At 49.5% G+C, this 27,344-nt stretch overlaps 24 non-coding genes across 24 annotated transcripts; 12 read left to right on the top strand and 12 right to left on the bottom strand.

Annotated features, from left to right (window-relative positions):
- Positions 1-504: 504 nt before the first annotated feature.
- On the bottom strand, positions 505-588 carry Trnal-uaa. Its single transcript has one exon. It is a non-coding gene; the product is annotated as a tRNA-Leu (tRNA).
- A 684-nt stretch (positions 589-1,272) lies between these two features.
- Positions 1,273-1,344, top strand: Trnag-ccc. The gene has a single exon. It is a non-coding gene; the product is annotated as a tRNA-Gly (tRNA).
- A 1,126-nt stretch (positions 1,345-2,470) lies between these two features.
- Positions 2,471-2,554, bottom strand: Trnal-uaa. The gene has a single exon. It is a non-coding gene; the product is annotated as a tRNA-Leu (tRNA).
- A 684-nt stretch (positions 2,555-3,238) lies between these two features.
- On the top strand, positions 3,239-3,310 carry Trnag-ccc. Its single transcript has one exon. It is a non-coding gene; the product is annotated as a tRNA-Gly (tRNA).
- Positions 3,311-4,436: 1,126 nt separating this feature from the next.
- Trnal-uaa lies at positions 4,437-4,520 on the bottom strand. The gene has a single exon. It is a non-coding gene; the product is annotated as a tRNA-Leu (tRNA).
- Positions 4,521-5,204: 684 nt separating this feature from the next.
- Positions 5,205-5,276, top strand: Trnag-ccc. The gene has a single exon. It is a non-coding gene; the product is annotated as a tRNA-Gly (tRNA).
- Positions 5,277-6,403: 1,127 nt separating this feature from the next.
- Positions 6,404-6,487, bottom strand: Trnal-uaa. The gene has a single exon. It is a non-coding gene; the product is annotated as a tRNA-Leu (tRNA).
- A 684-nt stretch (positions 6,488-7,171) lies between these two features.
- Trnag-ccc lies at positions 7,172-7,243 on the top strand. The gene has a single exon. It is a non-coding gene; the product is annotated as a tRNA-Gly (tRNA).
- A 1,126-nt stretch (positions 7,244-8,369) lies between these two features.
- Trnal-uaa lies at positions 8,370-8,453 on the bottom strand. The gene has a single exon. It is a non-coding gene; the product is annotated as a tRNA-Leu (tRNA).
- Positions 8,454-9,137: 684 nt separating this feature from the next.
- On the top strand, positions 9,138-9,209 carry Trnag-ccc. The gene has a single exon. It is a non-coding gene; the product is annotated as a tRNA-Gly (tRNA).
- A 1,126-nt stretch (positions 9,210-10,335) lies between these two features.
- On the bottom strand, positions 10,336-10,419 carry Trnal-uaa. Its single transcript has one exon. It is a non-coding gene; the product is annotated as a tRNA-Leu (tRNA).
- Positions 10,420-11,103: 684 nt separating this feature from the next.
- Trnag-ccc lies at positions 11,104-11,175 on the top strand. The gene has a single exon. It is a non-coding gene; the product is annotated as a tRNA-Gly (tRNA).
- A 1,126-nt stretch (positions 11,176-12,301) lies between these two features.
- On the bottom strand, positions 12,302-12,385 carry Trnal-uaa. The gene has a single exon. It is a non-coding gene; the product is annotated as a tRNA-Leu (tRNA).
- A 684-nt stretch (positions 12,386-13,069) lies between these two features.
- On the top strand, positions 13,070-13,141 carry Trnag-ccc. Its single transcript has one exon. It is a non-coding gene; the product is annotated as a tRNA-Gly (tRNA).
- Positions 13,142-14,267: 1,126 nt separating this feature from the next.
- On the bottom strand, positions 14,268-14,351 carry Trnal-uaa. Its single transcript has one exon. It is a non-coding gene; the product is annotated as a tRNA-Leu (tRNA).
- A 684-nt stretch (positions 14,352-15,035) lies between these two features.
- Positions 15,036-15,107, top strand: Trnag-ccc. The gene has a single exon. It is a non-coding gene; the product is annotated as a tRNA-Gly (tRNA).
- Positions 15,108-16,233: 1,126 nt separating this feature from the next.
- On the bottom strand, positions 16,234-16,317 carry Trnal-uaa. The gene has a single exon. It is a non-coding gene; the product is annotated as a tRNA-Leu (tRNA).
- Positions 16,318-17,001: 684 nt separating this feature from the next.
- Trnag-ccc lies at positions 17,002-17,073 on the top strand. The gene has a single exon. It is a non-coding gene; the product is annotated as a tRNA-Gly (tRNA).
- A 1,126-nt stretch (positions 17,074-18,199) lies between these two features.
- Trnal-uaa lies at positions 18,200-18,283 on the bottom strand. The gene has a single exon. It is a non-coding gene; the product is annotated as a tRNA-Leu (tRNA).
- Positions 18,284-18,967: 684 nt separating this feature from the next.
- Trnag-ccc lies at positions 18,968-19,039 on the top strand. The gene has a single exon. It is a non-coding gene; the product is annotated as a tRNA-Gly (tRNA).
- Positions 19,040-20,165: 1,126 nt separating this feature from the next.
- Trnal-uaa lies at positions 20,166-20,249 on the bottom strand. Its single transcript has one exon. It is a non-coding gene; the product is annotated as a tRNA-Leu (tRNA).
- A 684-nt stretch (positions 20,250-20,933) lies between these two features.
- Positions 20,934-21,005, top strand: Trnag-ccc. The gene has a single exon. It is a non-coding gene; the product is annotated as a tRNA-Gly (tRNA).
- A 1,126-nt stretch (positions 21,006-22,131) lies between these two features.
- On the bottom strand, positions 22,132-22,215 carry Trnal-uaa. Its single transcript has one exon. It is a non-coding gene; the product is annotated as a tRNA-Leu (tRNA).
- Positions 22,216-22,899: 684 nt separating this feature from the next.
- Trnag-ccc lies at positions 22,900-22,971 on the top strand. The gene has a single exon. It is a non-coding gene; the product is annotated as a tRNA-Gly (tRNA).
- Positions 22,972-27,344: the final 4,373 nt, after the last annotated feature.

Raw genomic sequence — 27,344 nt, forward strand, 5'->3', positions numbered from 1 at the left:
GTCTTTTAGGGGCGAAAAATGAACTGGCACTTGGTGCGGTCGAATACGCGGCCTTTGTGTTCACAGCACGACGCTCTAACTTACTCAGCTATAGAGCTACGCAATGTGGCACGTCTGCAGTCCAATACCCTATCCACCGTCTCATCCACCTTTATTACTGCCCTGGCACTCATTTAAACACATATCTGCTTTCATTCACGTTTGCTTGCCTGATGCTTGGACCCCAAAAACCACAACACAAAGATATCGTAAATGCCGTGAGAATAACCAAGACTCAGCAAACAAAAGTATGTTCGGCTACCGGGAATCGAATCCGGGCCTCGTGGCTGAAAGCCATGTCTCCTAACAGCTTTCCATTCTTTCTGACCGCCAGACAATCAGACTTGCAAGGCAAGCACCATAGTCACTGCCGTTTCTAGTAGTATCTGTGGAACCTGTTCCCACGTAATTTACTTGTTTTCCCGCATGTACGAAATTTGTAGTTTTGGAATATTTAAAATGCATTGTCAGATGTGGGGTTCGAACCCACGCTCCCCTTAGGGAACCAGAGCTTAAATCTGGCGCCTTAGACCGCTCGGCCAATCTGACGCGTGGGCGCAAAATCTCGTCCATCGTCGTTTCTAGGTACATCTGCAGAGCCTGACTGCGAAATTAGCGTGTTTTTTTCTTGTGTGAAGGAATTACGTTGCTTTTAGAGTATTTAAAACGAGTTGTCAGATGTGAGATTGCACCCCACACTCACTTTCGGGAACCAGAGCTTAAATATGGTGCCTTACACCATTGTTTTCCGTCGCCATCTGTCTTGAGTGGAACGAGCAGAACTGTAGTTATCAATATTCACATTGACGCAGAGAAAACAAAAAACGACAGGAAAGGCCGTTCCCTAGCAACGGCTACGCTGTGCCTTTCGCCCTGAGGGGAAGCTAATGATATGCTCCAGGCGATGATCAAACTAACCAACTTAATATTGTGATACTTAGGCGCTTTCTACTTCTGGATTGGCACACATATGCTGAATCGTCTCTGGATCATCAGTAAGTACGTCACATTAGATATTTGTTTTATCGCCCTGCTGTAAATTAAAGGGCAGTTTTTTCAACGGCTGTCAGTTCTGCTTCTAGTTACGCTACATCGCCCTAGCAGCACCTACACACTGTGTTCAGATGTTCCCGCCCCCGCCCTGGCGTTGAGCGCCTACAGCGCCATCGCCTTCGGCCTCTGATGGCAGGAGGGTAGCCGACACATCACGGCGTGGGTGGGACGCAGCACAAGGCGGTGGTGGTATAACGGTCAGCATGGTTGCTTCCCAAGCAGTTGATCCGGGTTCGATTCCCGGCCACCGCACGAAACGTACTTTTTTCTTCTGGGGGAGTTCCACGTAACGAAACGCGATCTTCGAAACTGTGAACTGTCGCGGTACGAATAGTTTTCCTTCGCCCCTCGTCTCAGTCCGTGCTGCCAGGGCGCTAGTCTGCGGGTTTCGTTTCTCAGCATCGTGTGTCTCCATGTGTCGACTTGTCTCGACTTTGCTCGGCTGACGCGAAATCTGACGCTTGGAAATGGGCATATATGTAGAGGGCAGGCGCTAGAAACGACTGGGAGAGACCAAAAAACGACAAACACACGACGGAACCTTTCATTTTATTGTGGCCACAGATTCGCCCCTTAGTGTACCGAGAGGCAAGAGTGGCGTCAGCGTGCGCGACCGCATCACTATCGCTAAGCAACAACGAAACCGAAGGAAAAATGCAAAATGAAAGAAGCCAAGAGCACGTCGAGTTCCCAGCCGAGCACGCATCCAAGTACCAACCACGGCCAGCGCATCTTAACGCCGGTGACCAGACGAGAACCGCTGCACTACGCGCGGTATGGCCGTTGGCGACAGTATCGCGCGACGTGTAGACACCTTACTTCTTGTGAAGATCGCTTGTTATTTACCTGGCAGTGTCTCGCTGGAGGAAGCATTGTCTTTTAGGGGCGAAAAATGAACTGGCACTTGGTGCGGTCGAATACGCGGCCTTTGTGTTCACAGCACGACGCTCTAACTTACTCAGCTATAGAGCTACGCAATGTGGCACGTCTGCAGTCCAATACCCTATCCACCGTCTCATCCACCTTTATTACTGCCCTGGCACTCATTTAAACACATATCTGCTTTCATTCACGTTTGCTTGCCTGATGCTTGGACCCCAAAAACCACAACACAAAGATATCGTAAATGCCGTGAGAATAACCAAGACTCAGCAAACAAAAGTATGTTCGGCTACCGGGAATCGAATCCGGGCCTCGTGGCTGAAAGCCATGTCTCCTAACAGCTTTCCATTCTTTCTGACCGCCAGACAATCAGACTTGCAAGGCAAGCACCATAGTCACTGCCGTTTCTAGTAGTATCTGTGGAACCTGTTCCCACGTAATTTACTTGTTTTCCCGCATGTACGAAATTTGTAGTTTTGGAATATTTAAAATGCATTGTCAGATGTGGGGTTCGAACCCACGCTCCCCTTAGGGAACCAGAGCTTAAATCTGGCGCCTTAGACCGCTCGGCCAATCTGACGCGTGGGCGCAAAATCTCGTCCATCGTCGTTTCTAGGTATATCTGCAGAGCCTGACTGCGAAATTAGCGTGTTTTTTTCTTGTGTGAAGGAATTACGTTGCTTTTAGAGTATTTAAAACGAGTTGTCAGATGTGAGGTTGCACCCCACACTCACTTTCGGGAACCAGAGCTTAAATATGGTGCCTTACACCATTGTTTTCCGTCGCCATCTGTCTTGAGTGGAACGAGCAGAACTGTAGTTATCAATATTCACATTGACGCAGAGAAAACAAAAAACGACAGGAAAGGCCGTTCCCTAGCAACGGCTACGCTGTGCCTTTCGCCCTGAGGGGAAGCTAATGATATGCTCCAGGCGATGATCAAACTAACCAACTTAATATTGTGATACTTAGGCGCTTTCTACTTCTGGATTGGCACACATATGCTGAATCGTCTCTGGATCATCAGTAAGTACGTCACATTAGATATTTGTTTTATCGCCCTGCTGTAAATTAAAGGGCAGTTTTTTCAACGGCTGTCAGTTCTGCTTCTAGTTACGCTACATCGCCCTAGCAGCACCTACACACTGTGTTCAGATGTTCCCGCCCCCGCCCTGGCGTTGAGCGCCTACAGCGCCATCGCCTTCGGCCTCTGATGGCAGGAGGGTAGCCGACACATCACGGCGTGGGTGGGACGCAGCACAAGGCGGTGGTGGTGTAACGGTCAGCATGGTTGCTTCCCAAGCAGTTGATCCGGGTTCGATTCCCGGCCACCGCACGAAACGTACTTTTTTCTTCTGGGGGAGTTCCACGTAACGAAACGCGATCTTCGAAACTGTGAACTGTCGCGGTACGAATAGTTTTCCTTCGCCCCTCGTCTCAGTCCGTGCTGCCAGGGCGCTAGTCTGCGGGTTTCGTTTCTCAGCATCGTGTGTCTCCATGTGTCGACTTGTCTCGACTTTGCTCGGCTGACGCGAAATCTGACGCTTGGAAATGGGCATATATGTAGAGGGCAGGCGCTAGAAACGACTGGGAGAGACCAAAAAACGACAAACACACGACGGAACCTTTCATTTTATTGTGGCCACAGATTCGCCCCTTAGTGTACCGAGAGGCAAGAGTGGCGTCAGCGTGCGCGACCGCATCACTATCGCTAAGCAACAACGAAACCGAAGGAAAAATGCAAAATGAAAGAAGCCAAGAGCACGTCGAGTTCCCAGCCGAGCACGCATCCAAGTACCAACCACGGCCAGCGCATCTTAACGCCGGTGACCAGACGAGAACCGCTGCACTACGCGCGGTATGGCCGTTGGCGACAGTATCGCGCGACGTGTAGACACCTTACTTCTTGTGAAGATCGCTTGTTATTTACCTGGCAGTGTCTCGCTGGAGGAAGCATTGTCTTTTAGGGGCGAAAAATGAACTGGCACTTGGTGCGGTCGAATACGCGGCCTTTGTGTTCACAGCACGACGCTCTAACTTACTCAGCTATAGAGCTACGCAATGTGGCACGTCTGCAGTCCAATACCCTATCCACCGTCTCATCCACCTTTATTACTGCCCTGGCACTCATTTAAACACATATCTGCTTTCATTCACGTTTGCTTGCCTGATGCTTGGACCCCAAAAACCACAACACAAAGATATCGTAAATGCCGTGAGAATAACCAAGACTCAGCAAACAAAAGTATGTTCGGCTACCGGGAATCGAATCCGGGCCTCGTGGCTGAAAGCCATGTCTCCTAACAGCTTTCCATTCTTTCTGACCGCCAGACAATCAGACTTGCAAGGCAAGCACCATAGTCACTGCCGTTTCTAGTAGTATCTGTGGAACCTGTTCCCACGTAATTTACTTGTTTTCCCGCATGTACGAAATTTGTAGTTTTGGAATATTTAAAATGCATTGTCAGATGTGGGGTTCGAACCCACGCTCCCCTTAGGGAACCAGAGCTTAAATCTGGCGCCTTAGACCGCTCGGCCAATCTGACGCGTGGGCGCAAAATCTCGTCCATCGTCGTTTCTAGGTATATCTGCAGAGCCTGACTGCGAAATTAGCGTGTTTTTTTCTTGTGTGAAGGAATTACGTTGCTTTTAGAGTATTTAAAACGAGTTGTCAGATGTGAGGTTGCACCCCACACTCACTTTCGGGAACCAGAGCTTAAATATGGTGCCTTACACCATTGTTTTCCGTCGCCATCTGTCTTGAGTGGAACGAGCAGAACTGTAGTTATCAATATTCACATTGACGCAGAGAAAACAAAAAACGACAGGAAAGGCCGTTCCCTAGCAACGGCTACGCTGTGCCTTTCGCCCTGAGGGGAAGCTAATGATATGCTCCAGGCGATGATCAAACTAACCAACTTAATATTGTGATACTTAGGCGCTTTCTACTTCTGGATTGGCACACATATGCTGAATCGTCTCTGGATCATCAGTAAGTACGTCACATTAGATATTTGTTTTATCGCCCTGCTGTAAATTAAAGGGCAGTTTTTTCAACGGCTGTCAGTTCTGCTTCTAGTTACGCTACATCGCCCTAGCAGCACCTACACACTGTGTTCAGATGTTCCCGCCCCCGCCCTGGCGTTGAGCGCCTACAGCGCCATCGCCTTCGGCCTCTGATGGCAGGAGGGTAGCCGACACATCACGGCGTGGGTGGGACGCAGCACAAGGCGGTGGTGGTGTAACGGTCAGCATGGTTGCTTCCCAAGCAGTTGATCCGGGTTCGATTCCCGGCCACCGCACGAAACGTACTTTTTTCTTCTGGGGGAGTTCCACGTAACGAAACGCGATCTTCGAAACTGTGAACTGTCGCGGTACGAATAGTTTTCCTTCGCCCCTCGTCTCAGTCCGTGCTGCCAGGGCGCTAGTCTGCGGGTTTCGTTTCTCAGCATCGTGTGTCTCCATGTGTCGACTTGTCTCGACTTTGCTCGGCTGACGCGAAATCTGACGCTTGGAAATGGGCATATATGTAGAGGGCAGGCGCTAGAAACGACTGGGAGAGACCAAAAAACGACAAACACAACGACGGAACCTTTCATTTTATTGTGGCCACAGATTCGCCCCTTAGTGTACCGAGAGGCAAGAGTGGCGTCAGCGTGCGCGACCGCATCACTATCGCTAAGCAACAACGAAACCGAAGGAAAAATGCAAAATGAAAGAAGCCAAGAGCACGTCGAGTTCCCAGCCGAGCACGCATCCAAGTACCAACCACGGCCAGCGCATCTTAACGCCGGTGACCAGACGAGAACCGCTGCACTACGCGCGGTATGGCCGTTGGCGACAGTATCGCGCGACGTGTAGACACCTTACTTCTTGTGAAGATCGCTTGTTATTTACCTGGCAGTGTCTCGCTGGAGGAAGCATTGTCTTTTAGGGGCGAAAAATGAACTGGCACTTGGTGCGGTCGAATACGCGGCCTTTGTGTTCACAGCACGACGCTCTAACTTACTCAGCTATAGAGCTACGCAATGTGGCACGTCTGCAGTCCAATACCCTATCCACCGTCTCATCCACCTTTATTACTGCCCTGGCACTCATTTAAACACATATCTGCTTTCATTCACGTTTGCTTGCCTGATGCTTGGACCCCAAAAACCACAACACAAAGATATCGTAAATGCCGTGAGAGTAACCAAGACTCAGCAAACAAAAGTATGTTCGGCTACCGGGAATCGAATCCGGGCCTCGTGGCTGAAAGCCATGTCTCCTAACAGCTTTCCATTCTTTCTGACCGCCAGACAATCAGACTTGCAAGGCAAGCACCATAGTCACTGCCGTTTCTAGTAGTATCTGTGGAACCTGTTCCCACGTAATTTACTTGTTTTCCCGCATGTACGAAATTTGTAGTTTTGGAATATTTAAAATGCATTGTCAGATGTGGGGTTCGAACCCACGCTCCCCTTAGGGAACCAGAGCTTAAATCTGGCGCCTTAGACCGCTCGGCCAATCTGACGCGTGGGCGCAAAATCTCGTCCATCGTCGTTTCTAGGTATATCTGCAGAGCCTGACTGCGAAATTAGCGTGTTTTTTTCTTGTGTGAAGGAATTACGTTGCTTTTAGAGTATTTAAAACGAGTTGTCAGATGTGAGATTGCACCCCACACTCACTTTCGGGAACCAGAGCTTAAATATGGTGCCTTACACCATTGTTTTCCGTCGCCATCTGTCTTGAGTGGAACGAGCAGAACTGTAGTTATCAATATTCACATTGACGCAGAGAAAACAAAAAACGACAGGAAAGGCCGTTCCCTAGCAACGGCTACGCTGTGCCTTTCGCCCTGAGGGGAAGCTAATGATATGCTCCAGGCGATGATCAAACTAACCAACTTAATATTGTGATACTTAGGCGCTTTCTACTTCTGGATTGGCACACATATGCTGAATCGTCTCTGGATCATCAGTAAGTACGTCACATTAGATATTTGTTTTATCGCCCTGCTGTAAATTAAAGGGCAGTTTTTTCAACGGCTGTCAGTTCTGCTTCTAGTTACGCTACATCGCCCTAGCAGCACCTACACACTGTGTTCAGATGTTCCCGCCCCCGCCCTGGCGTTGAGCGCCTACAGCGCCATCGCCTTCGGCCTCTGATGGCAGGAGGGTAGCCGACACATCACGGCGTGGGTGGGACGCAGCACAAGGCGGTGGTGGTGTAACGGTCAGCATGGTTGCTTCCCAAGCAGTTGATCCGGGTTCGATTCCCGGCCACCGCACGAAACGTACTTTTTTCTTCTGGGGGAGTTCCACGTAACGAAACGCGATCTTCGAAACTGTGAACTGTCGCGGTACGAATAGTTTTCCTTCGCCCCTCGTCTCAGTCCGTGCTGCCAGGGCGCTAGTCTGCGGGTTTCGTTTCTCAGCATCGTGTGTCTCCATGTGTCGACTTGTCTCGACTTTGCTCGGCTGACGCGAAATCTGACGCTTGGAAATGGGCATATATGTAGAGGGCAGGCGCTAGAAACGACTGGGAGAGACCAAAAAACGACAAACACACGACGGAACCTTTCATTTTATTGTGGCCACAGATTCGCCCCTTAGTGTACCGAGAGGCAAGAGTGGCGTCAGCGTGCGCGACCGCATCACTATCGCTAAGCAACAACGAAACCGAAGGAAAAATGCAAAATGAAAGAAGCCAAGAGCACGTCGAGTTCCCAGCCGAGCACGCATCCAAGTACCAACCACGGCCAGCGCATCTTAACGCCGGTGACCAGACGAGAACCGCTGCACTACGCGCGGTATGGCCGTTGGCGACAGTATCGCGCGACGTGTAGACACCTTACTTCTTGTGAAGATCGCTTGTTATTTACCTGGCAGTGTCTCGCTGGAGGAAGCATTGTCTTTTAGGGGCGAAAAATGAACTGGCACTTGGTGCGGTCGAATACGCGGCCTTTGTGTTCACAGCACGACGCTCTAACTTACTCAGCTATAGAGCTACGCAATGTGGCACGTCTGCAGTCCAATACCCTATCCACCGTCTCATCCACCTTTATTACTGCCCTGGCACTCATTTAAACACATATCTGCTTTCATTCACGTTTGCTTGCCTGATGCTTGGACCCCAAAAACCACAACACAAAGATATCGTAAATGCCGTGAGAGTAACCAAGACTCAGCAAACAAAAGTATGTTCGGCTACCGGGAATCGAATCCGGGCCTCGTGGCTGAAAGCCATGTCTCCTAACAGCTTTCCATTCTTTCTGACCGCCAGACAATCAGACTTGCAAGGCAAGCACCATAGTCACTGCCGTTTCTAGTAGTATCTGTGGAACCTGTTCCCACGTAATTTACTTGTTTTCCCGCATGTACGAAATTTGTAGTTTTGGAATATTTAAAATGCATTGTCAGATGTGGGGTTCGAACCCACGCTCCCCTTAGGGAACCAGAGCTTAAATCTGGCGCCTTAGACCGCTCGGCCAATCTGACGCGTGGGCGCAAAATCTCGTCCATCGTCGTTTCTAGGTATATCTGCAGAGCCTGACTGCGAAATTAGCGTGTTTTTTTCTTGTGTGAAGGAATTACGTTGCTTTTAGAGTATTTAAAACGAGTTGTCAGATGTGAGATTGCACCCCACACTCACTTTCGGGAACCAGAGCTTAAATATGGTGCCTTACACCATTGTTTTCCGTCGCCATCTGTCTTGAGTGGAACGAGCAGAACTGTAGTTATCAATATTCACATTGACGCAGAGAAAACAAAAAACGACAGGAAAGGCCGTTCCCTAGCAACGGCTACGCTGTGCCTTTCGCCCTGAGGGGAAGCTAATGATATGCTCCAGGCGATGATCAAACTAACCAACTTAATATTGTGATACTTAGGCGCTTTCTACTTCTGGATTGGCACACATATGCTGAATCGTCTCTGGATCATCAGTAAGTACGTCACATTAGATATTTGTTTTATCGCCCTGCTGTAAATTAAAGGGCAGTTTTTTCAACGGCTGTCAGTTCTGCTTCTAGTTACGCTACATCGCCCTAGCAGCACCTACACACTGTGTTCAGATGTTCCCGCCCCCGCCCTGGCGTTGAGCGCCTACAGCGCCATCGCCTTCGGCCTCTGATGGCAGGAGGGTAGCCGACACATCACGGCGTGGGTGGGACGCAGCACAAGGCGGTGGTGGTGTAACGGTCAGCATGGTTGCTTCCCAAGCAGTTGATCCGGGTTCGATTCCCGGCCACCGCACGAAACGTACTTTTTTCTTCTGGGGGAGTTCCACGTAACGAAACGCGATCTTCGAAACTGTGAACTGTCGCGGTACGAATAGTTTTCCTTCGCCCCTCGTCTCAGTCCGTGCTGCCAGGGCGCTAGTCTGCGGGTTTCGTTTCTCAGCATCGTGTGTCTCCATGTGTCGACTTGTCTCGACTTTGCTCGGCTGACGCGAAATCTGACGCTTGGAAATGGGCATATATGTAGAGGGCAGGCGCTAGAAACGACTGGGAGAGACCAAAAAACGACAAACACACGACGGAACCTTTCATTTTATTGTGGCCACAGATTCGCCCCTTAGTGTACCGAGAGGCAAGAGTGGCGTCAGCGTGCGCGACCGCATCACTATCGCTAAGCAACAACGAAACCGAAGGAAAAATGCAAAATGAAAGAAGCCAAGAGCACGTCGAGTTCCCAGCCGAGCACGCATCCAAGTACCAACCACGGCCAGCGCATCTTAACGCCGGTGACCAGACGAGAACCGCTGCACTACGCGCGGTATGGCCGTTGGCGACAGTATCGCGCGACGTGTAGACACCTTACTTCTTGTGAAGATCGCTTGTTATTTACCTGGCAGTGTCTCGCTGGAGGAAGCATTGTCTTTTAGGGGCGAAAAATGAACTGGCACTTGGTGCGGTCGAATACGCGGCCTTTGTGTTCACAGCACGACGCTCTAACTTACTCAGCTATAGAGCTACGCAATGTGGCACGTCTGCAGTCCAATACCCTATCCACCGTCTCATCCACCTTTATTACTGCCCTGGCACTCATTTAAACACATATCTGCTTTCATTCACGTTTGCTTGCCTGATGCTTGGACCCCAAAAACCACAACACAAAGATATCGTAAATGCCGTGAGAATAACCAAGACTCAGCAAACAAAAGTATGTTCGGCTACCGGGAATCGAATCCGGGCCTCGTGGCTGAAAGCCATGTCTCCTAACAGCTTTCCATTCTTTCTGACCGCCAGACAATCAGACTTGCAAGGCAAGCACCATAGTCACTGCCGTTTCTAGTAGTATCTGTGGAACCTGTTCCCACGTAATTTACTTGTTTTCCCGCATGTACGAAATTTGTAGTTTTGGAATATTTAAAATGCATTGTCAGATGTGGGGTTCGAACCCACGCTCCCCTTAGGGAACCAGAGCTTAAATCTGGCGCCTTAGACCGCTCGGCCAATCTGACGCGTGGGCGCAAAATCTCGTCCATCGTCGTTTCTAGGTATATCTGCAGAGCCTGACTACGAAATTAGCGTGTTTTTTTCTTGTGTGAAGGAATTACGTTGCTTTTAGAGTATTTAAAACGAGTTGTCAGATGTGAGGTTGCACCCCACACTCACTTTCGGGAACCAGAGCTTAAATATGGTGCCTTACACCATTGTTTTCCGTCGCCATCTGTCTTGAGTGGAACGAGCAGAACTGTAGTTATCAATATTCACATTGACGCAGAGAAAACAAAAAACGACAGGAAAGGCCGTTCCCTAGCAACGGCTACGCTGTGCCTTTCGCCCTGAGGGGAAGCTAATGATATGCTCCAGGCGATGATCAAACTAACCAACTTAATATTGTGATACTTAGGCGCTTTCTACTTCTGGATTGGCACACATATGCTGAATCGTCTCTGGATCATCAGTAAGTACGTCACATTAGATATTTGTTTTATCGCCCTGCTGTAAATTAAAGGGCAGTTTTTTCAACGGCTGTCAGTTCTGCTTCTAGTTACGCTACATCGCCCTAGCAGCACCTACACACTGTGTTCAGATGTTCCCGCCCCCGCCCTGGCGTTGAGCGCCTACAGCGCCATCGCCTTCGGCCTCTGATGGCAGGAGGGTAGCCGACACATCACGGCGTGGGTGGGACGCAGCACAAGGCGGTGGTGGTGTAACGGTCAGCATGGTTGCTTCCCAAGCAGTTGATCCGGGTTCGATTCCCGGCCACCGCACGAAACGTACTTTTTTCTTCTGGGGGAGTTCCACGTAACGAAACGCGATCTTCGAAACTGTGAACTGTCGCGGTACGAATAGTTTTCCTTCGCCCCTCGTCTCAGTCCGTGCTGCCAGGGCGCTAGTCTGCGGGTTTCGTTTCTCAGCATCGTGTGTCTCCATGTGTCGACTTGTCTCGACTTTGCTCGGCTGACGCGAAATCTGACGCTTGGAAATGGGCATATATGTAGAGGGCAGGCGCTAGAAACGACTGGGAGAGACCAAAAAACGACAAACACACGACGGAACCTTTCATTTTATTGTGGCCACAGATTCGCCCCTTAGTGTACCGAGAGGCAAGAGTGGCGTCAGCGTGCGCGACCGCATCACTATCGCTAAGCAACAACGAAACCGAAGGAAAAATGCAAAATGAAAGAAGCCAAGAGCACGTCGAGTTCCCAGCCGAGCACGCATCCAAGTACCAACCACGGCCAGCGCATCTTAACGCCGGTGACCAGACGAGAACCGCTGCACTACGCGCGGTATGGCCGTTGGCGACAGTATCGCGCGACGTGTAGACACCTTACTTCTTGTGAAGATCGCTTGTTATTTACCTGGCAGTGTCTCGCTGGAGGAAGCATTGTCTTTTAGGGGCGAAAAATGAACTGGCACTTGGTGCGGTCGAATACGCGGCCTTTGTGTTCACAGCACGACGCTCTAACTTACTCAGCTATAGAGCTACGCAATGTGGCACGTCTGCAGTCCAATACCCTATCCACCGTCTCATCCACCTTTATTACTGCCCTGGCACTCATTTAAACACATATCTGCTTTCATTCACGTTTGCTTGCCTGATGCTTGGACCCCAAAAACCACAACACAAAGATATCGTAAATGCCGTGAGAATAACCAAGACTCAGCAAACAAAAGTATGTTCGGCTACCGGGAATCGAATCCGGGCCTCGTGGCTGAAAGCCATGTCTCCTAACAGCTTTCCATTCTTTCTGACCGCCAGACAATCAGACTTGCAAGGCAAGCACCATAGTCACTGCCGTTTCTAGTAGTATCTGTGGAACCTGTTCCCACGTAATTTACTTGTTTTCCCGCATGTACGAAATTTGTAGTTTTGGAATATTTAAAATGCATTGTCAGATGTGGGGTTCGAACCCACGCTCCCCTTAGGGAACCAGAGCTTAAATCTGGCGCCTTAGACCGCTCGGCCAATCTGACGCGTGGGCGCAAAATCTCGTCCATCGTCGTTTCTAGGTATATCTGCAGAGCCTGACTGCGAAATTAGCGTGTTTTTTTCTTGTGTGAAGGAATTACGTTGCTTTTAGAGTATTTAAAACGAGTTGTCAGATGTGAGGTTGCACCCCACACTCACTTTCGGGAACCAGAGCTTAAATATGGTGCCTTACACCATTGTTTTCCGTCGCCATCTGTCTTGAGTGGAACGAGCAGAACTGTAGTTATCAATATTCACATTGACGCAGAGAAAACAAAAAACGACAGGAAAGGCCGTTCCCTAGCAACGGCTACGCTGTGCCTTTCGCCCTGAGGGGAAGCTAATGATATGCTCCAGGCGATGATCAAACTAACCAACTTAATATTGTGATACTTAGGCGCTTTCTACTTCTGGATTGGCACACATATGCTGAATCGTCTCTGGATCATCAGTAAGTACGTCACATTAGATATTTGTTTTATCGCCCTGCTGTAAATTAAAGGGCAGTTTTTTCAACGGCTGTCAGTTCTGCTTCTAGTTACGCTACATCGCCCTAGCAGCACCTACACACTGTGTTCAGATGTTCCCGCCCCCGCCCTGGCGTTGAGCGCCTACAGCGCCATCGCCTTCGGCCTCTGATGGCAGGAGGGTAGCCGACACATCACGGCGTGGGTGGGACGCAGCACAAGGCGGTGGTGGTGTAACGGTCAGCATGGTTGCTTCCCAAGCAGTTGATCCGGGTTCGATTCCCGGCCACCGCACGAAACGTACTTTTTTCTTCTGGGGGAGTTCCACGTAACGAAACGCGATCTTCGAAACTGTGAACTGTCGCGGTACGAATAGTTTTCCTTCGCCCCTCGTCTCAGTCCGTGCTGCCAGGGCGCTAGTCTGCGGGTTTCGTTTCTCAGCATCGTGTGTCTCCATGTGTCGACTTGTCTCGACTTTGCTCGGCTGACGCGAAATCTGACGCTTGGAAATGGGCATATATGTAGAGGGCAGGCGCTAGAAACGACTGGGAGAGACCAAAAAACGACAAACACACGACGGAACCTTTCATTTTATTGTGGCCACAGATTCGCCCCTTAGTGTACCGAGAGGCAAGAGTGGCGTCAGCGTGCGCGACCGCATCACTATCGCTAAGCAACAACGAAACCGAAGGAAAAATGCAAAATGAAAGAAGCCAAGAGCACGTCGAGTTCCCAGCCGAGCACGCATCCAAGTACCAACCACGGCCAGCGCATCTTAACGCCGGTGACCAGACGAGAACCGCTGCACTACGCGCGGTATGGCCGTTGGCGACAGTATCGCGCGACGTGTAGACACCTTACTTCTTGTGAAGATCGCTTGTTATTTACCTGGCAGTGTCTCGCTGGAGGAAGCATTGTCTTTTAGGGGCGAAAAATGAACTGGCACTTGGTGCGGTCGAATACGCGGCCTTTGTGTTCACAGCACGACGCTCTAACTTACTCAGCTATAGAGCTACGCAATGTGGCACGTCTGCAGTCCAATACCCTATCCACCGTCTCATCCACCTTTATTACTGCCCTGGCACTCATTTAAACACATATCTGCTTTCATTCACGTTTGCTTGCCTGATGCTTGGACCCCAAAAACCACAACACAAAGATATCGTAAATGCCGTGAGAATAACCAAGACTCAGCAAACAAAAGTATGTTCGGCTACCGGGAATCGAATCCGGGCCTCGTGGCTGAAAGCCATGTCTCCTAACAGCTTTCCATTCTTTCTGACCGCCAGACAATCAGACTTGCAAGGCAAGCACCATAGTCACTGCCGTTTCTAGTAGTATCTGTGGAACCTGTTCCCACGTAATTTACTTGTTTTCCCGCATGTACGAAATTTGTAGTTTTGGAATATTTAAAATGCATTGTCAGATGTGGGGTTCGAACCCACGCTCCCCTTAGGGAACCAGAGCTTAAATCTGGCGCCTTAGACCGCTCGGCCAATCTGACGCGTGGGCGCAAAATCTCGTCCATCGTCGTTTCTAGGTATATCTGCAGAGCCTGACTGCGAAATTAGCGTGTTTTTTTCTTGTGTGAAGGAATTACGTTGCTTTTAGAGTATTTAAAACGAGTTGTCAGATGTGAGGTTGCACCCCACACTCACTTTCGGGAACCAGAGCTTAAATATGGTGCCTTACACCATTGTTTTCCGTCGCCATCTGTCTTGAGTGGAACGAGCAGAACTGTAGTTATCAATATTCACATTGACGCAGAGAAAACAAAAAACGACAGGAAAGGCCGTTCCCTAGCAACGGCTACGCTGTGCCTTTCGCCCTGAGGGGAAGCTAATGATATGCTCCAGGCGATGATCAAACTAACCAACTTAATATTGTGATACTTAGGCGCTTTCTACTTCTGGATTGGCACACATATGCTGAATCGTCTCTGGATCATCAGTAAGTACGTCACATTAGATATTTGTTTTATCGCCCTGCTGTAAATTAAAGGGCAGTTTTTTCAACGGCTGTCAGTTCTGCTTCTAGTTACGCTACATCGCCCTAGCAGCACCTACACACTGTGTTCAGATGTTCCCGCCCCCGCCCTGGCGTTGAGCGCCTACAGCGCCATCGCCTTCGGCCTCTGATGGCAGGAGGGTAGCCGACACATCACGGCGTGGGTGGGACGCAGCACAAGGCGGTGGTGGTGTAACGGTCAGCATGGTTGCTTCCCAAGCAGTTGATCCGGGTTCGATTCCCGGCCACCGCACGAAACGTACTTTTTTCTTCTGGGGGAGTTCCACGTAACGAAACGCGATCTTCGAAACTGTGAACTGTCGCGGTACGAATAGTTTTCCTTCGCCCCTCGTCTCAGTCCGTGCTGCCAGGGCGCTAGTCTGCGGGTTTCGTTTCTCAGCATCGTGTGTCTCCATGTGTCGACTTGTCTCGACTTAGCTCGGCTGACGCGAAAGCTGACGCTTGGAAATGGGCATATATGTAGAGGGCAGGCGCTAGAAACGACTGGGAGAGACCAAAAAACGACAAACACACGACAGAACCTTTCATTTTATTGTGGCCACAGATTCGCCCCTTAGTGTACCGAGAGGCAAGAGTGGCGTCAGCGTGCGCGACCGCATCACTATCGCTAAGCAACAACGAAACCGAAGGAAAAATGCAAAATGAAAGAAGCCAAGAGCACGTCGAGTTCCCAGCCGAGCACGCATCCAAGTACCAACCACGGCCAGCGCATCTTAACGCCGGTGACCAGACGAGAACCGCTGCACTACGCGCGGTATGGCCGTTGGCGACAGTATCGCGCGACGTGTAGACACCTTACTTCTTGTGAAGATCGCTTGTTATTTACCTGGCAGTGTCTCGCTGGAGGAAGCATTGTCTTTTAGGGGCGAAAAATGAACTGGCACTTGGTGCGGTCGAATACGCGGCCTTTGTGTTCACAGCACGACGCTCTAACTTACTCAGCTATAGAGCTACGCAATGTGGCACGTCTGCAGTCCAATACCCTATCCACCGTCTCATCCACCTTTATTACTGCCCTGGCACTCATTTAAACACATATCTGCTTTCATTCACGTTTGCTTGCCTGATGCTTGGACCCCAAAAACCACAACACAAAGATATCGTAAATGCCGTGAGAATAACCAAGACTCAGCAAACAAAAGTATGTTCGGCTACCGGGAATCGAATCCGGGCCTCGTGGCTGAAAGCCATGTCTCCTAACAGCTTTCCATTCTTTCTGACCGCCAGACAATCAGACTTGCAAGGCAAGCACCATAGTCACTGCCGTTTCTAGTAGTATCTGTGGAACCTGTTCCCACGTAATTTACTTGTTTTCCCGCATGTACGAAATTTGTAGTTTTGGAATATTTAAAATGCATTGTCAGATGTGGGGTTCGAACCCACGCTCCCCTTAGGGAACCAGAGCTTAAATCTGGCGCCTTAGACCGCTCGGCCAATCTGACGCGTGGGCGCAAAATCTCGTCCATCGTCGTTTCTAGGTATATCTGCAGAGCCTGACTGCGAAATTAGCGTGTTTTTTTCTTGTGTGAAGGAATTACGTTGCTTTTAGAGTATTTAAAACGAGTTGTCAGATGTGAGGTTGCACCCCACACTCACTTTCGGGAACCAGAGCTTAAATATGGTGCCTTACACCATTGTTTTCCGTCGCCATCTGTCTTGAGTGGAACGAGCAGAACTGTAGTTATCAATATTCACATTGACGCAGAGAAAACAAAAAACGACAGGAAAGGCCGTTCCCTAGCAACGGCTACGCTGTGCCTTTCGCCCTGAGGGGAAGCTAATGATATGCTCCAGGTGATGATCAAACTAACCAACTTAATATTGTGATACTTAGGCGCTTTCTACTTCTGGATTGGCACACATATGCTGAATCGTCTCTGGATCATCAGTAAGTACGTCACATTAGATATTTGTTTTATCGCCCTGCTGTAAATTAAAGGGCAGTTTTTTCAACGGCTGTCAGTTCTGCTTCTAGTTACGCTACATCGCCCTAGCAGCACCTACACACTGTGTTCAGATGTTCCCGCCCCCGCCCTGGCGTTGAGCGCCTACAGCGCCATCGCCTTCGGCCTCTGATGGCAGGAGGGTAGCCGACACATCACGGCGTGGGTGGGACGCAGCACAAGGCGGTGGTGGTGTAACGGTCAGCATGGTTGCTTCCCAAGCAGTTGATCCGGGTTCGATTCCCGGCCACCGCACGAAACGTACTTTTTTCTTCTGGGGGAGTTCCACGTAACGAAACGCGATCTTCGAAACTGTGAACTGTCGCGGTACGAATAGTTTTCCTTCGCCCCTCGTCTCAGTCCGTGCTGCCAGGGCGCTAGTCTGCGGGTTTCGTTTCTCAGCATCGTGTGTCTCCATGTGTCGACTTGTCTCGACTTTGCTCGGCTGACGCGAAAGCTGACGCTTGGAAATGGGCATATATGTAGAGGGCAGGCGCTAGAAACGACTGGGAGAGACCAAAAAACGACAAACACACGACAGAACCTTTCATTTTATTGTGGCCACAGATTCGCCCCTTAGTGTACCGAGAGGCAAGAGTGGCGTCAGCGTGCGCGACCGCATCACTATCGCTAAGCAACAACGAAACCGAAGGAAAAATGCAAAATGAAAGAAGCCAAGAGCACGTCGAGTTCCCAGCCGAGCACGCATCCAAGTACCAACCACGGCCAGCGCATCTTAACGCCGGTGACCAGACGAGAACCGCTGCACTACGCGCGGTATGGCCGTTGGCGACAGTATCGCGCGACGTGTAGACACCTTACTTCTTGTGAAGATCGCTTGTTATTTACCTGGCAGTGTCTCGCTGGAGGAAGCATTGTCTTTTAGGGGCGAAAAATGAACTGGCACTTGGTGCGGTCGAATACGCGGCCTTTGTGTTCACAGCACGACGCTCTAACTTACTCAGCTATAGAGCTACGCAATGTGGCACGTCTGCAGTCCAATACCCTATCCACCGTCTCATCCACCTTTATTACTGCCCTGGCACTCATTTAAACACATATCTGCTTTCATTCACGTTTGCTTGCCTGATGCTTGGACCCCAAAAACCACAACACAAAGATATCGTAAATGCCGTGAGAATAACCAAGACTCAGCAAACAAAAGTATGTTCGGCTACCGGGAATCGAATCCGGGCCTCGTGGCTGAAAGCCATGTCTCCTAACAGCTTTCCATTCTTTCTGACCGCCAGACAATCAGACTTGCAAGGCAAGCACCATAGTCACTGCCGTTTCTAGTAGTATCTGTGGAACCTGTTCCCACGTAATTTACTTGTTTTCCCGCATGTACGAAATTTGTAGTTTTGGAATATTTAAAATGCATTGTCAGATGTGGGGTTCGAACCCACGCTCCCCTTAGGGAACCAGAGCTTAAATCTGGCGCCTTAGACCGCTCGGCCAATCTGACGCGTGGGCGCAAAATCTCGTCCATCGTCGTTTCTAGGTATATCTGCAGAGCCTGACTGCGAAATTAGCGTGTTTTTTTCTTGTGTGAAGGAATTACGTTGCTTTTAGAGTATTTAAAACGAGTTGTCAGATGTGAGGTTGCACCCCACACTCACTTTCGGGAACCAGAGCTTAAATATGGTGCCTTACACCATTGTTTTCCGTCGCCATCTGTCTTGAGTGGAACGAGCAGAACTGTAGTTATCAATATTCACATTGACGCAGAGAAAACAAAAAACGACAGGAAAGGCCGTTCCCTAGCAACGGCTACGCTGTGCCTTTCGCCCTGAGGGGAAGCTAATGATATGCTCCAGGTGATGATCAAACTAACCAACTTAATATTGTGATACTTAGGCGCTTTCTACTTCTGGATTGGCACACATATGCTGAATCGTCTCTGGATCATCAGTAAGTACGTCACATTAGATATTTGTTTTATCGCCCTGCTGTAAATTAAAGGGCAGTTTTTTCAACGGCTGTCAGTTCTGCTTCTAGTTACGCTACATCGCCCTAGCAGCACCTACACACTGTGTTCAGATGTTCCCGCCCCCGCCCTGGCGTTGAGCGCCTACAGCGCCATCGCCTTCGGCCTCTGATGGCAGGAGGGTAGCCGACACATCACGGCGTGGGTGGGACGCAGCACAAGGCGGTGGTGGTGTAACGGTCAGCATGGTTGCTTCCCAAGCAGTTGATCCGGGTTCGATTCCCGGCCACCGCACGAAACGTACTTTTTTCTTCTGGGGGAGTTCCACGTAACGAAACGCGATCTTCGAAACTGTGAACTGTCGCGGTACGAATAGTTTTCCTTCGCCCCTTGTCTCAGTCCGTGCTGCCAGGGCGCTAGTCTGCGGGTTTCGTTTCTCAGCATCGTGTGTCTCCATGTGTCGACTTGTCTCGACTTAGCTCGGCTGACGCGAAAGCTGACGCTTGGAAATGGGCATATATGTAGAGGGCAGGCGCTAGAAACGACTGGGAGAGACCAAAAAACGACAAACACACGACAGAACCTTTCATTTTATTGTGGCCACAGATTCGCCCCTTAGTGTACCGAGAGGCAAGAGTGGCGTCAGCGTGCGCGACCGCATCACTATCGCTAAGCAACAACGAAACCGAAGGAAAAATGCAAAATGAAAGAAGCCAAGAACACGTCGAGTTCCCAGCCGAGCACGCATCCAAGTACCAACCACGGCCAGCGCATCTTAACGCCGGTGACCAGACGAGAACCGCTGCACTACGCGCGGTATGGCCGTTGGCGACAGTATCGCGCGACGTGTAGACACCTTACTTCTTGTGAAGATCGCTTGTTATTTACCTGGCAGTGTCTCGCTGGAGGAAGCATTGTCTTTTAGGGGCGAAAAATGAACTGGCACTTGGTGCGGTCGAATACGCGGCCTTTGTGTTCACAGCACGACGCTCTAACTTACTCAGCTATAGAGCTACGCAATGTGGCACGTCTGCAGTCCAATACCCTATCCACCGTCTCATCCACCTTTATTACTGCCCTGGCACTCATTTAAACACATATCTGCTTTCATTCACGTTTGCTTGCCTGATGCTTGGACCCCAAAAACCACAACACAAAGATATCGTAAATGCCGTGAGAATAACCAAGACTCAGCAAACAAAAGTATGTTCGGCTACCGGGAATCGAATCCGGGCCTCGTGGCTGAAAGCCATGTCTCCTAACAGCTTTCCATTCTTTCTGACCGCCAGACAATCAGACTTGCAAGGCAAGCACCATAGTCACTGCCGTTTCTAGTAGTATCTGTGGAACCTGTTCCCACGTAATTTACTTGTTTTCCCGCATGTACGAAATTTGTAGTTTTGGAATATTTAAAATGCATTGTCAGATGTGGGGTTCGAACCCACGCTCCCCTTAGGGAACCAGAGCTTAAATCTGGCGCCTTAGACCGCTCGGCCAATCTGACGCGTGGGCGCAAAATCTCGTCCATCGTCGTTTCTAGGTATATCTGCAGAGCCTGACTGCGAAATTAGCGTGTTTTTTTCTTGTGTGAAGGAATTACGTTGCTTTTAGAGTATTTAAAACGAGTTGTCAGATGTGAGGTTGCACCCCACACTCACTTTCGGGAACCAGAGCTTAAATATGGTGCCTTACACCATTGTTTTCCGTCGCCATCTGTCTTGAGTGGAACGAGCAGAACTGTAGTTATCAATATTCACATTGACGCAGAGAAAACAAAAAACGACAGGAAAGGCCGTTCCCTAGCAACGGCTACGCTGTGCCTTTCGCCCTGAGGGGAAGCTAATGATATGCTCCAGGTGATGATCAAACTAACCAACTTAATATTGTGATACTTAGGCGCTTTCTACTTCTGGATTGGCACACATATGCTGAATCGTCTCTGGATCATCAGTAAGTACGTCACATTAGATATTTGTTTTATCGCCCTGCTGTAAATTAAAGGGCAGTTTTTTCAACGGCTGTCAGTTCTGCTTCTAGTTACGCTACATCGCCCTAGCAGCACCTACACACTGTGTTCAGATGTTCCCGCCCCCGCCCTGGCGTTGAGCGCCTACAGCGCCATCGCCTTCGGCCTCTGATGGCAGGAGGGTAGCCGACACATCACGGCGTGGGTGGGACGCAGCACAAGGCGGTGGTGGTGTAACGGTCAGCATGGTTGCTTCCCAAGCAGTTGATCCGGGTTCGATTCCCGGCCACCGCACGAAACGTACTTTTTTCTTCTGGGGGAGTTCCACGTAACGAAACGCGATCTTCGAAACTGTGAACTGTCGCGGTACGAATAGTTTTCCTTCGCCCCTTGTCTCAGTCCGTGCTGCCAGGGCGCTAGTCTGCGGGTTTCGTTTCTCAGCATCGTGTGTCTCCATGTGTCGACTTGTCTCGACTTAGCTCGGCTGACGCGAAAGCTGACGCTTGGAAATGGGCATATATGTAGAGGGCAGGCGCTAGAAACGACTGGGAGAGACCAAAAAACGACAAACACACGACAGAACCTTTCATTTTATTGTGGCCACAGATTCGCCCCTTAGTGTACCGAGAGGCAAGAGTGGCGTCAGCGTGCGCGACCGCATCACTATCGCTAAGCAACAACGAAACCGAAGGAAAAATGCAAAATGAAAGAAGCCAAGAGCACGTCGAGTTCCCAGCCGAGCACGCATCCAAGTACCAACCACGGCCAGCGCATCTTAACGCCGGTGACCAGACGAGAACCGCTGCACTACGCGCGGTATGGCCGTTGGCGACAGTATCGCGCGACGTGTAGACACCTTACTTCTTGTGAAGATCGCTTGTTATTTACCTGGCAGTGTCTCGCTGGAGGAAGCATTGTCTTTTAGGGGCGAAAAATGAACTGGCACTTGGTGCGGTCGAATACGCGGCCTTTGTGTTCACAGCACGACGCTCTAACTTACTCAGCTATAGAGCTACGCAATGTGGCACGTCTGCAGTCCAATACCCTATCCACCGTCTCATCCACCTTTATTACTGCCCTGGCACTCATTTAAACACATTTCTGCTTTCATTCACGTTTGCTTGCCTGATGCTTGGACCCCAAAAACCACAACACAAAGATATCGTAAATGCCGTGAGAATAACCAAGACTCAGCAAACAAAAGTATGTTCGGCTACCGGGAATCGAATCCGGGCCTCGTGGCTGAAAGCCATGTCTCCTAACAGCTTTCCATTCTTTCTGACCGCCAGACAATCAGACTTGCAAGGCAAGCACCATAGTCACTGCCGTTTCTAGTAGTATCTGTGGAACCTGTTCCCACGTAATTTACTTGTTTTCCCGCATGTACGAAATTTGTAGTTTTGGAATATTTAAAATGCATTGTCAGATGTGGGGTTCGAACCCACGCTCCCCTTAGGGAACCAGAGCTTAAATATGGCGCCTTAGACCGCTCGGCCAATCTGACGCGTGGGCGCAAAATCTCGTCCATCGTCGTTTCTAGGTATATCTGCAGAGCCTGACTGCGAAATTAGCGTGTTTTTTTCTTGTGTGAAGGAATTACGTTGCTTTTAGAGTATTTAAAACGAGTTGTCAGATGTGAGGTTGCACCCCACACTCACTTTCGGGAACCAGAGCTTAAATATGGTGCCTTACACCATTGTTTTCCGTCGCCATCTGTCTTGAGTGGAACGAGCAGAACTGTAGTTATCAATATTCACATTGACGCAGAGAAAACAAAAAACGACAGGAAAGGCCGTTCCCTAGCAACGGCTACGCTGTGCCTTTCGCCCTGAGGGGAAGCTAATGATATGCTCCAGGTGATGATCAAACTAACCAACTTAATATTGTGATACTTAGGCGCTTTCTACTTCTGGATTGGCACACATATGCTGAATCGTCTCTGGATCATCAGTAAGTACGTCACATTAGATATTTGTTTTATCGCCCTGCTGTAAATTAAAGGGCAGTTTTTTCAACGGCTGTCAGTTCTGCTTCTAGTTACGCTACATCGCCCTAGCAGCACCTACACACTGTGTTCAGATGTTCCCGCCCCCGCCCTGGCGTTGAGCGCCTACAGCGCCATCGCCTTCGGCCTCTGATGGCAGGAGGGTAGCCGACACATCACGGCGTGGGTGGGACGCAGCACAAGGCGGTGGTGGTGTAACGGTCAGCATGGTTGCTTCCCAAGCAGTTGATCCGGGTTCGATTCCCGGCCACCGCACGAAACGTACTTTTTTCTTCTGGGGGAGTTCCACGTAACGAAACGCGATCTTCGAAACTGTGAACTGTCGCGGTACGAATAGTTTTCCTTCGCCCCTTGTCTCAGTCCGTGCTGCCAGGGCGCTAGTCTGCGGGTTTCGTTTCTCAGCATCGTGTGTCTCCATGTGTCGACTTGTCTCGACTTAGCTCGGCTGACGCGAAAGCTGACGCTTGGAAATGGGCATATATGTAGAGGGCAGGCGCTAGAAACGACTGGGAGAGACCAAAAAACGACAAACACACGACAGAACCTTTCATTTTATTGTGGCCACAGATTCGCCCCTTAGTGTACCGAGAGGCAAGAGTGGCGTCAGCGTGCGCGACCGCATCACTATCGCTAAGCAACAACGAAACCGAAGGAAAAATGCAAAATGAAAGAAGCCAAGAGCACGTCGAGTTCCCAGCCGAGCACGCATCCAAGTACCAACCACGGCCAGCGCATCTTAACGCCGGTGACCAGACGAGAACCGCTGCACTACGCGCGGTATGGCCGTTGGCGACAGTATCGCGCGACGTGTAGACACCTTACTTCTTGTGAAGATCGCTTGTTATTTACCTGGCAGTGTCTCGCTGGAGGAAGCATTGTCTTTTAGGGGCGAAAAATGAACTGGCACTTGGTGCGGTCGAATACGCGGCCTTTGTGTTCACAGCACGACGCTCTAACTTACTCAGCTATAGAGCTACGCAATGTGGCACGTCTGCAGTCCAATACCCTATCCACCGTCTCATCCACCTTTATTACTGCCCTGGCACTCATTTAAACACATTTCTGCTTTCATTCACGTTTGCTTGCCTGATGCTTGGACCCCAAAAACCACAACACAAAGATATCGTAAATGCCGTGAGAATAACCAAGACTCAGCAAACAAAAGTATGTTCGGCTACCGGGAATCGAATCCGGGCCTCGTGGCTGAAAGCCATGTCTCCTAACAGCTTTCCATTCTTTCTGACCGCCAGACAATCAGACTTGCAAGGCAAGCACCATAGTCACTGCCGTTTCTAGTAGTATCTGTGGAACCTGTTCCCACGTAATTTACTTGTTTTCCCGCATGTACGAAATTTGTAGTTTTGGAATATTTAAAATGCATTGTCAGATGTGGGGTTCGAACCCACGCTCCCCTTAGGGAACCAGAGCTTAAATCTGGCGCCTTAGACCGCTTTTTTTTTTTTTTTTTTTTCTCCCAACTCCCCTTATAGCCCGGCCTTGCGCTCTCCATAATTGCCGTCGTTGGCGAGCTTCTGTGGCTGTACAATTAGTTGATGTAGCTCCCCCGATGACAATGAACGTGGGTGTTCCCCCGTTGATCCAGATATTCCTGCGTAAGAGCAAGTAGTTCCTCCGGATGGTCCAATACGTGGAAACATACATGCGAAATGAAAAATGAATAAATCCCTCCAAAGTAATGCAACGGAATGTATTGGTTTGCAGCGAACAGCACACATACGGGGGAAAAAAAAGGGAAAAGAGAAAAAAGAAAAAACATCCCTAGGAAAACTAGTAAAAACAAGAACCTTAACTGCAAATTTAAAGTAATTCGACCCGTGCGTCATGGAAAGCCGTACCTGGAATGCACCACATCAACCAACTTGAAACTGAAAACGCCGATTGACCACCTCGGTCATTTCCACACAGCAGTAAAAAAAAAGCAAATGTAAAGACACAACGAGAGCACATAAAAAAAGGAACAATTGGTAAAAGTATGCCCCATGTGAGGCTCGAACTCACAACCCCGGCATTGCTCACGGCTACTGCCTTATAGGGACCGTGCGCCAACCAATTGCGCCACTTTTTTTTTTTTTTTTTTTTTTTAAACGAAACCCGTAACCTTCTATGAAAATAAATTGGAATGGTGAAAAAGACAACGAAAAGACTTCGCCCTTGGGCATAGTAGAAGTGCTGCTCGAAGAAGAAACGTAACATAAACACAGCTTCGCATCGCACTCAATGAAAGTTCCTGTAGCCAGTGTCCAGCGAGTCAGTGAAAGCCGCAGTGTGAGGGGGAGTCCGGACGCGACACAGAAGCAGTGGGGCCTCTTCGCGGCACCACTGGTGTCCCGCGGCCCGGCCTCACCCCTTCACACTCAGTTGACCTATCCGATACCCATGCGATGAAACGCTATTTTAAGCATATTGCCGAAGAGTTTCCCATGATTCGGGTACGTACATGTTTTGGCGAATTCGATATCCATAAACATCTTGAATTCCAAATAATCGTCACCGCCAAAATTATTAAAGACGTAGCTGGAATAGGTACCCAGCAACCACAAAACTGCATTGTTTTTCGTCTGCGGATAAAAATGCACATCAGGACGAGACAGTAGTGCTGACGAAACATTGGCGGTTGTAGTCCTGGTAATAAGAGCTATTTTTTGTCGAAGCCAAACCCAGTTCTGGAGACGGTCCCCGCAGGTGTAACGGTGGATAACTGTATCCGTCAGTTGGCAGCGACGACAGAGAGGGGTGTCACTGAGCCCGATTTTATGTAACCTCTCGTTCGTGCTAACCACATCATTGATGGCTTTGTACCAGGCAGTGCGAGCATCGGAACTGAGGACACGGGAACTGACATTGCGCCATACAATATCCCAGTTCATGCCACCGAGCTTCGTTGCCAAAGGATTCGTTCCTTCGTGTTGTCTCCAGTCCGCTATTATGGCTTGTGCAGTTAAACGTTGAGAGTTTATGACCTCTTTACCGATGTAGCTCCGTGAAAGGTAATAATCTCTGATATGTTTTAGCCGATAACTGATGGGCTGAATATTCAGCGGTGGGTCAAGACTTTGCGGCCTGACGGCAGTGAATAATTGCGCTGTAATGCCGGAAGGATCATTGTTAATTATAGCGGTCGTCCTTGTAACATAGAGAGCCATCGCTTTCACCTTGATATCTACTAATCCCATCCCTCCATTCTGGGGGTGGAGTGTCGCAGTTTTGGCAGACACGCGAAAAATTTCCCCTCTCCAAATAAAATTGGTCACCTTCGACATAATTTGCTTAGCAATGACTGCAGGCAGTGGCAGGAGCTGCGCCGTGTAGAAGGCTTTGGATAAAATACAGGAGTTGACCAGATGAATCCGATCAAATTGATTGAGGCTTCTGTGGGAATTGTCAATGAGAGCACCGTTAAGTTTACGCACTATTTCCCTCCAGTTTGCCGCCGCCATCTGTAAAGAGGACGCCGTCAATATGATGCCGAGAGCCTTGTGGACGCTGACTTCCTGAGCGTAGCCAACTCGCAAATGCTGGAGGCCACAGAGGTTAATAAATTTACTTTTCTTGTCATTCAATTTAGCCCCCGACGCCAAACAGTATTGCTGGAGGTGAGCCGCTATAGTGGTGACGTCATTCTCATTGCGGACAACCACACCCACATCGTCGGCATAGGCGCCTACGACAGTTTTTTCTCCTGAAAGTGTTAGCCCTGTGAGTTTCGCCTGCAGTTGGAGTAACAGAGGTTCGAGTGAAAGAACAAAAAGTAACATGGACAAAGGGCTGCCTTGTGGAATTCCTCTGTTGATTTGAATCGGTTGGGTTAGTTGCGAGTTGACAGAAAGTCTTGCGTTGATCCCCAGTGCCATGTTTGTGATCATGTCAATCGCGTTCTGCAAGAAACCGAATCTTGTCATGGTTTCAAGGAGGTACTCGTGAGCGACGAGGTCAAAGGCTTTAAAAAAGTCCAGAAAGATCAGCCCACACTTCACGTTACTGGCGTTCGTTAAGGCAATGATATCCCGGTAAAAAGCTGCCGTTTGCAATACAGTTCTCCCGAAGGCACATGTCTGCTGACGTCCAATGAATTTTGCAGTGAGGGGCATCATTCGCGTGTTGATTGCACGGGCGACTATTTCATAATCGGAGTTTAACAATGAAATGGGGCGGAAGTTGGCGATAGTTTTGGTACCTCTCCTTTTAGGGAGAAGCACTATTGTGCATTCCTTAAAGGCAAGTGGTATAGGCTTCCCTTGAAAAACTTCGTTCACTAATTGGGTGATTTTGTCCCCGATGATGTGCCAATACCTCCCGTAAAATTCAATGGGTAATCCGTCAGGACCAGGGGACTTCCTGATCGGCGAGTGGCAGACAATCTCCAAAACATCTGTGTTACTAAATTCCAAAGAAATGGTGTCATTCTCTTCACTAGTTATAGTAGAGGAAATGGCACTAAACAGTTCGTCATAGCAGTCGTCATGAGTAGCCGCTGACGGGTAGGTGTCAACAAAATAGTCGTGTAGTGCCTTGATAATCTCTCGCTGGGTGTCGACAGTCGTGCCATCACCGAGTTTCAGGGCCTCAATAAAAGTCCTCCTTCTGTTCTTAGCATGTTTGACAAGGTG

The sequence above is a fragment of the Schistocerca americana genome, unplaced genomic scaffold (genome assembly GCF_021461395.2).
Source record: "Schistocerca americana isolate TAMUIC-IGC-003095 unplaced genomic scaffold, iqSchAmer2.1 HiC_scaffold_249, whole genome shotgun sequence".
Taxonomy (NCBI): domain Eukaryota; kingdom Metazoa; phylum Arthropoda; class Insecta; order Orthoptera; family Acrididae; genus Schistocerca; species Schistocerca americana.